The sequence below is a fragment of the Monodelphis domestica genome, chromosome 2, assembly GCF_027887165.1.
Source record: "Monodelphis domestica isolate mMonDom1 chromosome 2, mMonDom1.pri, whole genome shotgun sequence".
Taxonomy (NCBI): domain Eukaryota; kingdom Metazoa; phylum Chordata; class Mammalia; order Didelphimorphia; family Didelphidae; genus Monodelphis; species Monodelphis domestica.
Window position 1 is genome coordinate 106,207,137 of NC_077228.1, and position 14,548 is coordinate 106,221,684.

Here is a 14,548-nt window from a genome sequence, read left to right on the forward strand (position 1 = left end):
CCTGGTTTAGTGGAAAGGATGCCGGATATGAATTCAGAGAATCTGAGATCAGATGCTGCTCTCTTTTCAGTCTAGCCTTAGACTTCTCTGGGCTTCAGTTTCCTTATCTCTAAAATGGGAGCATTGGACTAGATGTCCTCTATAAGGTCCCTTCCAGCTCCAAATCTGTAATCCAGAGAAATTAGGAACCCTATTTCTAGTGAAATGCCACAGGGTTTTCTCCTCAGTTGTGCTCTGTTCCAACATTTTGTCAATTCCTTATTTATACAAGGACATCAATACCATGTTTTTTCCATTTGTTGACTACATGAGAACTAATATATTGGGACCAAATTAAGACTCTAAATGATGTTGACAAGGTGAGAAAAGTAAACAGCAACTAAAAAGATGAAATTTATTAGCTACAAGTGAAAAGTTCTACAATTGGTTTAAAGAGGGAGGAGAATAAGCATTTAGTAAGCACCTACTATGTGCCAGGAACTTAGCTTAAGTATCTTCCAAATATCATTTCCTTTGAGGTATAAGATAATTTTATCTCAGATGAGGAAAAAGTCATATACACTTTATATACATACATACAAATATGAATTGAACAAATGTGGAAGGAATAAACATAGCTAGAAAGGAGATTTAGGAAAAAAACAAGTTTAAAGAGTCAGCAGTATTCCATGAGCTAATGAGATCTGAGGCTATATTAAATGAGGTATAGTGTCCAAAATGAGGTGATTGTCTGGTTTTGTTTTGTCCTGTTCTTAACACATTGAAAATATTGTGTTTACAGAAGAAAAACAACTGCCTGATCACAGGGGCTGATGGGGATATGATTGGGGATGTAAACTCTAAATGATCGCCCTAGTGCAAATATCAATAATATTGAAATAGGTCTTAATCAAAGACACATATTAAACCCAGTGAAATTGTATGTCAGATATGGGAGGGGGCTGGAGGGAGGGGAGGAAAAGAGGGGAGGGAAAGAACATGAGTCTTGTAACCATGGAAAAATATTCTAAATTAGTTAATTAAAACTTTTCAGGGAAAAAAAAAAGAAAGTATTGTGTTTAGAGGCAGCTAGGCGGTTTAGCCAGACCAGAGAGGGAAAGTCCTGGGTTCAAATTTGACCTCAGATACTTACTAGCTGTGTGATCTTGGGCATGTCACTTAATCCCCATTGCCTAGCCCTTACCAATCTTCTGCCTTGGAACTGATACTTAGTATTGATTCTAAGATAAGAGGAAAGGGTTAAAAAAAAAGTATTGTGTTTAGTCCTTGTGGCCATTATTCAGTCATGCCACTCTTCCTGACTCCATGGACCATAGCTATCCATGGAGTTTTAAGTTTGTCAAATCCAGTAGATCCTTTTATCAGGAGATCAGAAGTTAAGTGACTTGCCCAGGGTCACATAATTAAAAAGTATGTGAGCTTAAATTTGAATTCACATCTTCCTGACTGCAGGCTCAGCTCCCTATTCACTGAGCCACTTAGCTGCCTCTTAGGCATAAAGAGATTAGGTGATTTGCCCAAGATCACAAATCGAGGAAGTGCCTAAAGCTGGATTTGAACTCAAGTCTTCCTGACTTCGGGTCCAGTTGCCTTAACCATTGAACCAAGCTAGGTTGCAATTTTTAGGAAAGACATTAACAAATCAGAACAAATTCAAAGCAGGGAAAACAGGCTGGAGGGCATCGGACTCAGCATTGGATGGGTTGCATTGGAACTGGTTGAAAGAAAGGGAGATGCTAAGGCTAGAGTCACAAAGTCTTCCCGGGCTGGGACCTGATAATGTTTTCAGGGGAACAGACTTGTTCTGCTTGGCTCCAGGAGGCAGGACTAGCAACAATGGGCAGGCTTTGCTGAGAGGCAGATTTTAGCTCCATGTAAGGAAAAAAACATCCTAACAACTGGAGCTGTCTAAAAACAGACCAGAGTATGAATTGTTTGTCACCCTGGAGGGTTTGTGCGGAGGCTGGAACAACGGTTGTGAGGGAAATGGTAGACTGGAGTCACGTGTGGGAGCAGCTGGTCTGGAGGACTTCTGGGGTCCCCCCACCCCCCAACTCAGCAAATCTACAATGGTTCATCTTAGATGAATTGTACTGGGAGGAGGAGTACAAAGGAAGGAGACATGGAGCCCTTCTCTTGAGAATCTTTCAGTTTAACGATCTAGCAGAGTTTAGAGAGAGAAGGGACCTTTGGGATCATCTAGTCCCTCATTTTATAGTTGAGGAAACTGAGGCTCCAAAAGAGATTTTTCCGAGGTCACACCAATAATATGGGACAGAACCAGGATTTCAACCCAGGGTCTTTGACTCCAAATCCAGGACACGTTCTGCTGTACCCCATTATCTAGAGACAACTTTGGAACATTTTTATACTTCAACACACCATTGGGTACAAATGAACAGCCATTGTTGTTTAGTGTTGTTTAGTTAGTTTGTTTCAGTCCTGTGCAACATTCTTCAATGACCCCATTTGGGATTTTCTTGGCAAAGACACTGGAGTGGTTTACCAATTCTTTCTCTGGGTCATTTTATAGCTGAAGAACGGAGGCAAACAGGGTGAAGTGACTTGTCCAGAGTCACACAGCTAGTAAGGAGCTGAGGTCAAATTTGAACTGGGGAAGATGAGTCTTCCTGACTCCAGGTCCTTTCCTTTGCATCAAAGGCATAAGGCTGAAGAATTAAAGGCATGAAGACTAGCGAATTAAGCAATGAGATGGCTTCACTTACAGAAAGCTTCCTGGAGAAGGTGAATATGGAGACTTTTAGAGGCAAGGACACAGGGTGGAGAATGGGCACTGAACTTGGAGCTGGGAGACTTTGCCAGCCATGCCAATTGTTACTTATTAGTTATATGAAACAACCAGATTAAGAGACCTTCAATATCTGCAAAATGGAAGTACAGCAATAAAACTTGAACTCTCTACCTCAAAGGGCCTTTGTGATTTGTAAACAGAGGCGGCAGCAGAGTGCAGTGTACAGAGCTTGGACTAGGAATCAGTAAGATCTGAGTTGAAATCTTTTTTTTTAAACTTTACCTTCCATCTTAGAATCAATACTATGTATTGGTTCCAAGGTAGAAGAGTGGGTAAGGACTAGGCAATGGGGGTCAAGTGACTTGCCCAGGGTCATATAGCTAGGAAGTCGTTGAGGCTAGATTTGAACCCAGGACCACCATCTCTAGGCCTGGCTCTCAGTCCACTGAGCTACCCAGCTGCCTCCTGAGTTAAAATCTTGACATATATTGGCTATATGGCTGTGGGCAAGTCACTTAACTTCTGTTTGACTCAAGTTCTCCCATTTGTAAATGTGAAGACAATAATAGCACCTACCCTTCAAAGCTCTGATCTGCAAACCTTAAACTGCTACTTAAATGCCTAAAAAAAAAAAGTAAAATTGGATACCTTAAACTATTCATGTAAATTCAAATTTAAGTTCACATGCTTTTTAGCTGTGACCCAGGACAAGTCACTTAACTTCTGAGTGCCCCATAAAAGAATCTATTGGATTCACTAGACAAGGAAATGGCAAACTTACTCCAGTATCCTTGCCAAGAAAACTCTGTGTATAGCTATGGTCCATGGATTCAGGAAGAGTCTGATATGACTGAAACACTTATTAAAGGAGAAATGGAAGAGCAGCTAGGTAGTGTCATGGATAGAACACCAAGGCTGGAATTGGGAGGGTCTGGGTTCAAGACTGGCCTCAGATACTTCCTAGCTGTGTGATCTTGGGCAAGTCACTTAACCCCAATTTTTGTCTAGCCTTTACTGCTCTTCTTCTTTGGATGTGATGGAGAGTGTTGATTTGAAGACAGTAAGTTTAAAAAGAAAAAAAAGAAATGGGACATGAATGAGAAGAGAGTTTGCAGATTAAAAAGAGAGGAATGTGAGATCTGGGCTGGAGCAGGACATTCATTTTCTGCCTATTTTAGGCTGTTTTGATGGAGAATCTGGGTTCTAGTGGGGAGGGATGGCATAAAGGGAGGCAGCAGTGGGTAAAGGGAAGAACGATGGACTTGGATAGAATTAAATGACCTGGGTTTGAATTCCAGTTCTCTCCACCAGCAGTGGGATTAGGGGTAAACCCCAACCTCTCCCTGCTTCAGCTGCTTCCCTTGTCTAAAGGGTGCCAGGGCCTTTCTGGTGCCAGTTCCTACGTTTCAGAGCCACGCCAGAGCAGGGAGGATATCCACCCTCTGAAGCTCTCCCTGGGCTGTGTGTCCGGGCCACTGTAGCTGTGCGCCTGAGGTAGGCAGACATGAGTGATGTGGGTGTTTTTCGAACACCACCGAGATAAGGGGTGGGGTGGTGATTGATGATTGTTGTCTCATGTCAGGCCCAGAAGCTGGAAGGAATGGGGGATGAGGCCCCGGTGGGAGAGTGGGTCCAACACTGGGGGAGATAGATGTAGGTGTCCCAGGCCTGCCCAGAGAGTCCAACCCCCCCCCCCACCCCCCCACCACCTTGGGCTTTAGACTGGAGAAGCCCAATCCATTTGTTGCTGAGGGAGAGGCAATGTTCTTAGGTCAGGAAAAGATAAGCATGAGATAATGCAAGTTCTTGTTTTTAAACAAATCGATGCAAGAGCAGCTGTTGGGTGTTTCACTAAAGCTTGCAGAAGAGGAAACTGCCAGAAAATACTCCCCTCTGAGAAAGGGGTGGAAATAGAAACTAGTCACTGAGAAGTGACTGAGCTACGAAGGCTGAGAAAGGGGAACTTGTCTCCCTGCACAATCTCCTTTTGTTTCGATTCAAGGAGATTTACTAAGTGCCTACTATGTGCTGAGAACCATGCCAGGAGCCCCAGGGAGACAAGGAAAAAATAAAATGAGTCTGGCCTCTCAAGGAGTTTATAACCCAATGGGGGAGGACAACCGGGGCATCAATCCATATGGAGGGAGTAGATGGAAGGTAAACTCTGAAAGGGGCAGGCATGGCAGCTTAGGAAACTGGCAAGTGACTCCAATAGGAGGTGGTGCTTTACTGGAAAGAGAGGAGGGAGACAAATTATGAAAGGCTTTAAATCTCAAACAATGGCACGGATATTTGGTAATAGGCAACTACTGGAGCTTATTAAGAGGGGATAGTGGGAGGATAATAAGGTCAGGTAATCTCCTATACTTTAGGAAAATCATTTTGGAAGCTCTGTGGAGGATGGAATGGAGTTGGGCAAGCCTTGAGGTAGTGAGTCCAATTAGATGGCTATTGAAGAGTTTAGGTGAGAGGGAACAAAAGTCTGAACCAGAGTGGAAGTTGTGTGAATGGGAGAACATTCAAGAGATGTCACAGAGAAAAAAATGACAAGATTTGGCAACTGATTGGATACAAGAGGTTTAGTGAGAGTGAGGAGTGGAATGATCATTTGGTTAAGAACCTGAAAAGATAACAGCATCCTTAACGATTCCACAGAAGTTTGGGCGAAGGGTGAATTTGGGAGAAAAGATCATGGCTTCTATTTGGCTTGAGATAGATGCTAATGGGATCCAGTTGGAGATATCCAAAAGTCAGTGGGTGACATGGAATTGGAATTTAGGAGAAAGAGGAGGACTGAATAAACTAGTTCTGAGAATCATCTGTTACAGAGAGAATCACTGAAGCTATGTATGGGAGCAGATGAGATCATTAAAGTGAGAGAGCTAGAGAGAAAAGGAAAGAAACCCCCACTAAAACAGTCTTTCAGAACACCCACAGCTGGTGGCTAGGACACTAATAAAGATCCAGCAAAAGACCAAACAAATAGGAAGAGAGAGCAGTCACAACAACCCAGAGGGGAGAGAGATTTCAGGAGAAAAAAAGGTGGCCCACAGTGTCAAAACAAAAACTGCAGAGAGATCAACAGAGATTAGGATTGAGAAAAGGTCACTAGATATTGTAATGTAAAGGTCATTGACTACAACTTTCTTTCCTTTAAAAAAAAAGCATAGATAAGTTTTTCACAGAATGAGTGGGTACAATTGAATCTCAGAGATGGAGAAACAGCTGCTTTTTGGAGGTCTTGCCTCATCCTGTGAATAAATAACTAAAATGAATAATAATAGCTAGCATTTATATAGTGTTTTAAGGTTTGCAAGGAGCTTGACAAATATTATTTCATTTGACCCTAACAACAACTCTGTGAGGTAAATGCTATTATATCCCCATTTTATAGATGAGGAAAATGAAACCGAGAGACTAAGTCATTTGTCCAAGATCACACAGCTATGTGTCTGAGGATAGACTTGAATTTATGTCTATTCTGACTTGAAACCCACTGTAATACCTGACTGCTTCTGTGAGAGGGTCACCTAGCTGGCAGAATATTATCTTTTGGGTCACAGAAAGGAACCCAAGTTAGAGAATATACGCTTTGGAGAGCAGGGAAAGAAGGGAAATGTAGGTGATCTGATTAATTTGGTGTAATTAGAATTTTGTACTACAGAACTCCCGTTTTCCCAGAATTCTACTTTCATCCTTATGTTATATCCTTACGGTTTGGAGATAAAGGTTCTGTAACATCGCCCCTCAGTGCGCTCTTCTCCAGCAAACACCATTGCTCTTTACTCAGCCTTTACTTTTCCTCTACTTCAAGTGATTATTAATAAATCTTGTAAAATATAATACTTGGAGTTATTGGATATTAATTTTCATCTTACAATACCAATCCTATCCAAGTCTTTCCAGGCACCATCCTCTGACCTTTGTCCCTAGTATGATTCCAATATTTGGGGTAGCTGGGGGAGAAAGTAAATCCAGTGTTGGATCTGGAGCCAGGAAGACCTGAGTATAAATCTGCCCTCAGACACCTATTAACCCTGTAGCCCTGAGCAAGTCACTCAACCTTATTTGCCTCAGTTCCTCTTCTGTAAAATGAAGTGGAGAAGGAAATGAATGGCAAACCACTCCAGTGTCTTTGTCAAGAAAACCCCAAATGGGGTCACAAAGAGTTTGGACATGACTAAAACAATTGAACAATGATTTCTACCCTTCGGTACCTCAGTTTGGCTCATGGATCACTTATTTCCTGAACTTCAGCAGGGAATCTTACTACTACTACTACTACTACTACTACTACTACTACTACTACTACTACTACTACTACTACTTATTAAAATCCTTACATGTATTTGTTCCTTTGACTTTCTTAGAGTCATGGATTTAGAGCTGAATGAAACTTAAAAACTTGGCTAGCACAACCTCCTTATTTTTACAGATGAGAGAACTGAAGCCCATAAAGGTAATCGATTTACTCAACAATGCATAGGATCCTGACAGAAACAGGATTTGAAACCAGGTCTTCTTTCTCCAAAGCTCCTTAAAGACCTATCCAGGCAGACTTAATTGATGTGATAAAAATGGCATTATAATAGTAGCAGCAGCAGCAGCAGCAGCAGCAGCAGTAGTAGTAGTAGTAGTAGTGGTGGTGGTGGTGGTGGTGGTGGTGGTGGTGGTGGTGGTGGTGGTAGTAGTAGTGGTGGTGGTGGTAGTAGTAGTAGCAGTAGTGGTGGTGGCGGTGATAGCTAGGAAAGTGTTTAATATGTAACATGTCAGAAGGAGCCAGCTAGGTGTCTCAGTGGTAGAGCACCAGGTTGGAGTTGGGAAGACTGGGTTCAGATCTGTTCTCAGATATTTCCTTGCTGTGTGCCCCTAGGCAAATCCCATGACCCCAGTTGCCTAGCCCTTATTATTCTTCTGCCTTGGAACTGATATTTAGTATTGATTTTAAAGTTTAAGGACTTTAAGAAGGTCTGGGTTTAAAAACAACAACATATATCATGTCACATGATTTGAGGAAAACTTGCACCTTCCATCATCTTCCCTGCTCAACTGGATTTCCAACTTTACAGATAACTTTTATCTCTGTCTTGAAAACTTCTAAGTCTTCAAAAGTCAACCTATTAAAAATCCCCTGGGGCTGGGGGTGTAATACCTAATGCTGTAATTGTATATCCTAACACCTGAGAGGAGTAGTTAGGAGAAGGTGGAAGACAGGAAAGGGAGAGAGACAGAGACAGAAAGAGAGAGGGAGGGAGAAAGAAACAGTTAGAGAGGAGAGACGGAGACAAAGAGAAGGAGGGAGAGAAGGAAGGAGAGAGAGCCAGAGACAGACAGAGGGAGGGAGGGAGAGAAGGAAGAAGAGAAGGGAAAGAGAGAGAGAGGGAGGGAGGGAGGGAGGAAGGAAGGAAGGAACAGAGTTAGAAAGGAGAGACAAAGAGGAGGGAGTGAGGGAAAGAAGAGGAGGAAGGGAGGGAGGGAGAGACAAAGAGGAGAAACAGAGATAGAAACTGAAAGAGAATTGATGAAAGATCTTTTAAAGACATCAGAAGCCAAAGCAAGGGCTTTGGCTGAAGAAGGGAGTTCCAGGGGGGACAGGGGAATCTGAAAGCCTGGGTTCTCATGCCTGCTCTGTTGTTTATGGCAACTCATTTTATGTCACTTCAAGTTACTTCATCACCTCATGCCTAGACTATTGCAATAGCCTGCTGCCTCACTCTCTGCCTCTGTAAAATGGAGCCATTAGATCAAGGTTCCCTCTCATCTCTAAATCCTGTGATCCCGATCTAGAACTGGGTAGCAACCTCATTCTTGTAAATGGTATAGAACCACCATTTAAACTACTCACATTGGGCTCCTCAGGGAACCTGTGGGCCAACTTATATAGGCCTCAACATCTGCAGGTGCCCTGTCAAAGGCTGGCCATCTGTTCTCATCGTACAAAGACCAGAGAGGCACCGCAACCTCCCCATAGTTGGAGGCAGGATGATTTTTATCCCTTCCCCATTTCATCCCTTACTGGCATAGACTCTCAGAAAGTGAAGGAGGAAGTAAATCTGTGTTGGGGGAAAAGGCACCTGTTCAGTACAGAAGAAGTTGGGAAGCAACAGTTGAAGACAGCTGGGACTTTTTCCTCTCAGGATAGGATTGAAGGGCAGATGCCATCTTTGGCCTGGACTTTTAGCAGCCAGTGATGTCAGTCCATCCAAACAAATGTCTCTTCTCCAGGTCTCCTGCCCTCCTGTTCTCCTTCAGTTGAGAACTATTCATAAAAGACAGAGCATGTCTTGGAATTAGGAACACATGGGTTCAGATCCCACCTCTGAGACATACTGTGTGACCACAGGCCAATTGCTGAACTTCTCTGAGGTTCAGGGTCTGCCTTCGTAAAAAGAGAGGGTTAGACTTAGATGACCTCTAAAACCACTTCTAGCTCTAAATCTGTGATCCTATAGATCCTACGATCAAGTGCCCCTTACCAAGCTTACACCCTCTTCCTACACTATCAATCCCATCTCTTCCAATGACCCCTCCCACCATAATCATTCTATCATTCATCTTCAATCTCAATATTTCCTGTCAACAATTTCCCCTTCACAAAATCTCTCAAATATGCCCCCTTCTCTCCCCTGACATTGCCACCACTCTAGAGCAGGCTCTCATCATCTCATGCCTAGACTATTGTAATAGCCTACTGTGTGGTCTTCCTACTTCTAAGACTCTCCCACTCCAATCCATCTTCCATTTAACCACCAAAGTACTTTTCCTAAAGCACAGGTCTATTCAAGTCACACACACCCCTCAGTAAACTCCAGTGGTTCCCTATCAGATCTAGGATCAAATCTATTTGGCATTCAAAATCCTTCACAATCTACTACCTTTCCGGTCTTCTTACAACTTATTCCTGGCCATGCACTCTTTGGCCCAGGGACACTGGCTCCTGACTGCTCCCAGAACAAGACATTCTATCTCTTAGCTCTGGGCATTTTTCTCTGACTCTCCCCTTACCTGCAAATGCTCTCCTCCTCAATCTCTACATACCACCTTCCCTGGCTTCCTTTAAGTTCCAACTAAAATCCCTTCTACGGGAAGAAGCCCTTCCCGATCATACTGCCTTTCTTCTCTTATATATTTCCTAATTATCCTATGTGTAGCTTGTTTGTGTGTAGTTTTTTACTTGTGTCTCTTAGATTGTAAGCTTCTTTTTAGATCATCAGTGCTTAGCACAGTTACAGGCACATAGTAGGTTCTTAATAAATATTTGACTAAATGACAAGTGTCAGAGGGGAATGTGGAAAAATAGGGATATTAATATACTGTTGGTGGAACTGGGAACTTATCCAACCATTTTGGAAAGCAATTTGGAATTGTGCCCAGAGAGTTATAAAACTGTGTATACCCGTAGTCCCAGCAATACCATTGGTGGGTCTTTACCCTAAAGAGATCAGGAAAAAGGAAAAGAAACTGTATGTTCCAAAATATTTATAGCAGCTCTCTTTGTATTGGCAAAGAACTGGAAGAAAGGGATGTCCATCAACTGGGAAATGGCTGTATAAGTTGTGGCATATGATTATGATGGAATACTACTGTACCATAAGAAAAGATGAGCAGGTTAAAAAAATTTTTAAACCCTTACTTTCCATCTTAGAATCAACACTGTGTATTGGTCCCAAGGCAGAAGAGTGGTAGGGGTTAGGGAATGGGGGTTAAGTGATTTGCCCAGGGTCACACAGCTAGGAAGTGTCTGAGGTCAAATCTGAACCCAGAACCTTCCATCTCTAGGCCTGGCTCTCAATACACTGAGTCACCCAGCTGCCCCTGAGTGGGTTAATTTTTTTTAAACTTGGGAAGACCAAATAATAAAAAAAATAATAAAAAGAACAGTATATACAGTTATAGAATTGATGTTTGAAGAATGACTTGTGAACATCCACCTCCAGAGAAAGAACTAATAAACAGAAACAAGAAAGACAAAAAAAAATTTTAAATAGCTGACCAATTTTTTTGATTAAAATTCATTTCCCTGGATACTATACTTAAATTTTTTTGTTTGTTTTCTGGCTGATTAATTATAAGGTGGAGTGAGTGGGTAGGGGGAGAAGAGTGCCACATTTAAACCTTACAATGTCTGATTGTTATGTGGGGTGTTTGGACACATATGAGGGCAGAATGTATCCCATTGGGAGACTCAAAATATAAAGATGTGGCCCAAATACCATTTTACCACCACCATAAATTCTGCTTTCCCCTCTTTCCCTAACATTAACCCGGTGTTCACCTTTTGCCCTCTTCCCTCCTATTCCAGCACTGCCACCCCTTTACTAGGAAGTAAGATGCTCCTATTTTCTACAAAAGATTTTTTAAAAAATGTGAGTGGCTGTGTGTGTTGTTCAACAAGCCAAGGATCACAGCTACAACGTGACACTTCTGTGACTCTTTGTGTGACAGAAATTTTGGTAATCCCAGGCCCAGTTTTGAAAAGGGAAGTGGCTGAGTTTCCTGGCTGACTTGGGGGGGGGGGGGATCTGTATTGGTATTTTCTGTTTCTACACCACCTTCCTTTCCAAATATATCGCTTCCCCCTGCTCCCCAGAGACAGCTGTTCCGAGGAACAAAGAAGAGAGAGAGAGAGAGCTTGGCTGACTTTCCTCCGAAGTGAAGCTCCTCCTTAAACACCCCCAAAGATACACAAATCCAAATCCAAAGGCAAATTACATTAGTAGGCACATACAGAGATCAGACACGCAACATAAACATACTACACCCAGACAAAATACACATACATAAGCACACGGGCCAGAAACAAAATACACCCACGTCTAGGCTCGCCCAGAGAGTAGACAGACACAGGGACGCAAAGGCAAGATACACCTGTATCCACCTGCCCATCTACACAAAGACAAGACGGCCCATAAAGAAGATGGATGTATTTGCACTCGCTGAGGGGCTTGGGGATGCGCGGAAGCATCTCTGGACTGGTCCCTTCGGCGCGGCCCTCCTCCCCGACCCGTCCGGCATAGAAGGGGTTAACAGAATGCGGGACAGCCGAGATCGGGGCAGCTAGTTCCTCTCCAAGAAATACGTCACATGTTTTTGTGCAGCAGTGGGTTGGCCAGCCTTCACCCTGGGAACCGCGCCTGCTGACGTGGGCGAGCGGGCCACGTCAGATGCCACCTAGGAGGGGGAAGTACGAGCCTTATTTGGGAGCGGACTTCAGCCAGTGGGCGGGGCGCCGGGAGGGGAGAAGCAACAGCTGCCGCTGGTCAGCGGCCGCTGGCCCCGAGTTCTCAAACAATGAGGGCCCAGTGCACCCTCTCCCCGCCCCCCGCCCCCCCTGCCCTTCCCCCTCCCCCCGGGAAGGTGAAAGAGACTTGGAAAAACCACACCTGGTAGTTTCCTGTCCTTAGGCTTGGCTTCTGAAATCCGGGGAGTGTCCCTGGCCTGGCCGCCCAGCTACGGGGTTGTTTTCTGCTCCCCACATCCTGCCCAAGTCAGTCTCATAGAAAATGTTTAGAGTTAACCGATGTCCAGTGATAAAGATGAGGGCATATGAAACAGCCAGCTTTTTTTTTTAAACATCTCTTTTAGAATGAATACGGATTCCAAGGCAAAAGAGCAGAACCGGCTAGGCAACTAGGGTTAAATGACTTGCCAAGAGTCACACTGTAAGCAAGTATCTAAGGTCAATTTTGAGCCCAGGTCCTCCCGAACTCAGGCCTGGCACTTAAGCCACTGGGCTACCTAAGTATCTTTCCAGCTGTCTTTTAATAGATCACTTTGGCCCCCTTGCCAGCCTTCTGAGCATGGACTTAAAGCATGTAGGGCAGGAAGAGCATTAAACAATATGTAATCTAACCCCACTTATTTTACAGGAGAAGAAAGGAGAGTCTATAAAGATTAAATAACTTGGGGGTAGCTAGGTAGTTTAGTGGATTGAGAACCAGACCCAGGGTTGGGTGGTCCTGGGTTCAAATCTGGCCTCAGACACTTCCTAGCTGGGTGATCCTGGGCAAGTCACTTAACCCCCATTGCTTAGCTCTTACAGCTCTTCTGCCTTGGAACTAATACACAGTATTGATTCTAAGAAGATAAAAGGGTGGGAAAAAAATTAAATAACCTGCCAAGGGTCTCTTATGTAGTTTTTTTTTTTAAAGGAATAAAATTGATCAGAAAACACTAGTTTCAAATTCTGCCTCTGATGTTAATAGTCACATTGATTCCCAGGAATTGGAATCTAAAGAATCTGGGCTGATGTCCTAACTTGGTCACTACTATCTGTAACTTTTGGAAAGTAGCAACTGCTTTTGGCCTCAGTTTCCTCACCTATAAAATCCAAGGATTGGACTAGAAGATTGTTAATTAGGTCCCATCCAGCTGTCAGTGTGGGATTCTGGGGTCTTCAAGCCCCAGTTTACTTATTTGTAAGATGGAAATTTTAATCCATAGATTCTCAATTAAGTAGTAGGTTCCCAGACTTCATAAGGTTTTAGGGAGGCTCAGATGAATGAAATAACATATGAAGTGCTAGAGAGATGCTGGTTATTACTAGGAAGGAAACAGAAGAGCAAAATCCCAGCAGTGGGACTTCTCTCCTAAAGCTTTGCCTTTGATAACCAAGATCAGACTCCCCCAGAGTAATAGCCAGGGACCTTGGGGGTGGGAAGAGAGGAGGGGAGAGCCTGCACTGCCTGTACTTTTCAAGGGACTGAGGGGGAGGGGAAAGCTATGGCTGGAGCCTGGGACATTCAGATCCACAGCCTGGCCTCCTGGGGACTTGTCTGGCCTTGCTCTGGGAAGGTGCCCTGACCCCAGTGAAAGCTTAAGCCTTGTAAACAAACTCATCTGGTGTTTCTCTTGGGTGGGTAAGAGCGATCTGGAGGCGATTCCTCCCCTGGTACTAGAGAGGAAATCAAAAAGGGAGGCTACTTGACAAAGGTCAGCCAGGAGAGTTATTGTTCAAACCCCAGGATTGGTAGTCACTGTACAGAACGTGCCTGTCACCTGGCCTTTCTCCCAGTACACATTCCGCCCCCTCCTCCCAAAGCTAGCCCCCAATTCATTACCTCTAGGAAGGCTTTCCTGATTAGCATCTCTCAGCATGATTGTACTTTTCATTCCTGGATCTCTTTGCTTTGGGGGTACTAAATGGGGACTGTGTTCCTGTGCAGCTTTTTCTCTCTTTACTGGCAAGATCTAAAATCTGCGGATGGATGTCCTGTCTACCCCTTGAGAGAAGCGGCTCTCTAGCACAGGGACTGCTCCTTTTCCCTCAGAGAATCCCAGAATGTTAGAGCTGAATAAGAAACATTCCCCAGCCCCCATCTGTCTGTCTGTCTGTCTCTCTTTTCCTCCTAGCCACTCTTTCAACTTCCTTACTTTTCTTGCTTGATAACACCATCCAGGGGATCATAGAATCAAAAATGGTAATGCTGGAAGGAACCCCCAAATATCATCTAGGTTCTTAAACAGGGTCTCATAAACCCTAAAGGGGTGTCCATGGGTAGATTTTAAGGGATTCATGAACTTGAATGGGGAAAAAAGTTACATCTTTATTATTACTAACTTTTAAGTGAAATAAGTATTCCCTTTAATAATTTAAAAATATTTTTCTGAGCAGTGGTTTCTAGCCAGGTCTAGAGTGGGGTCCAGGACCCACAAAAAGGTGAGGAATCCTCAATCTAGTTCAACCTCCTCATTTATAGATGAGGAAACCAAGGTAGAAAGCCAAGGAAGAGAACTAGAAGCCAGGTCTGCTTTCTGGGGAAGTATTCTTTCCACTATAAAAGGCTGCCTCCCTCC

The 14,548-nt window shown here is 43.6% G+C and overlaps 1 protein-coding gene across 3 annotated transcripts in view; it reads right to left on the reverse strand.

Moving 5' to 3' along the window:
- Window positions 1-9,016, reverse strand: part of CHIT1 (chitinase 1) — a 113,058-nt gene extending 104,042 nt beyond the window's left edge. For all 3 annotated transcript variants that reach the window (XM_056815753.1, XM_056815754.1, XM_056815752.1), the window contains exon 1: window positions 8,827-9,016. The gene's annotated coding sequence lies outside the window, so the exon portion shown is untranslated. The remainder of the gene's footprint in view (window positions 1-8,826) is intronic.
- Between the last annotated feature and the right edge of the window lie 5,532 nt (window positions 9,017-14,548).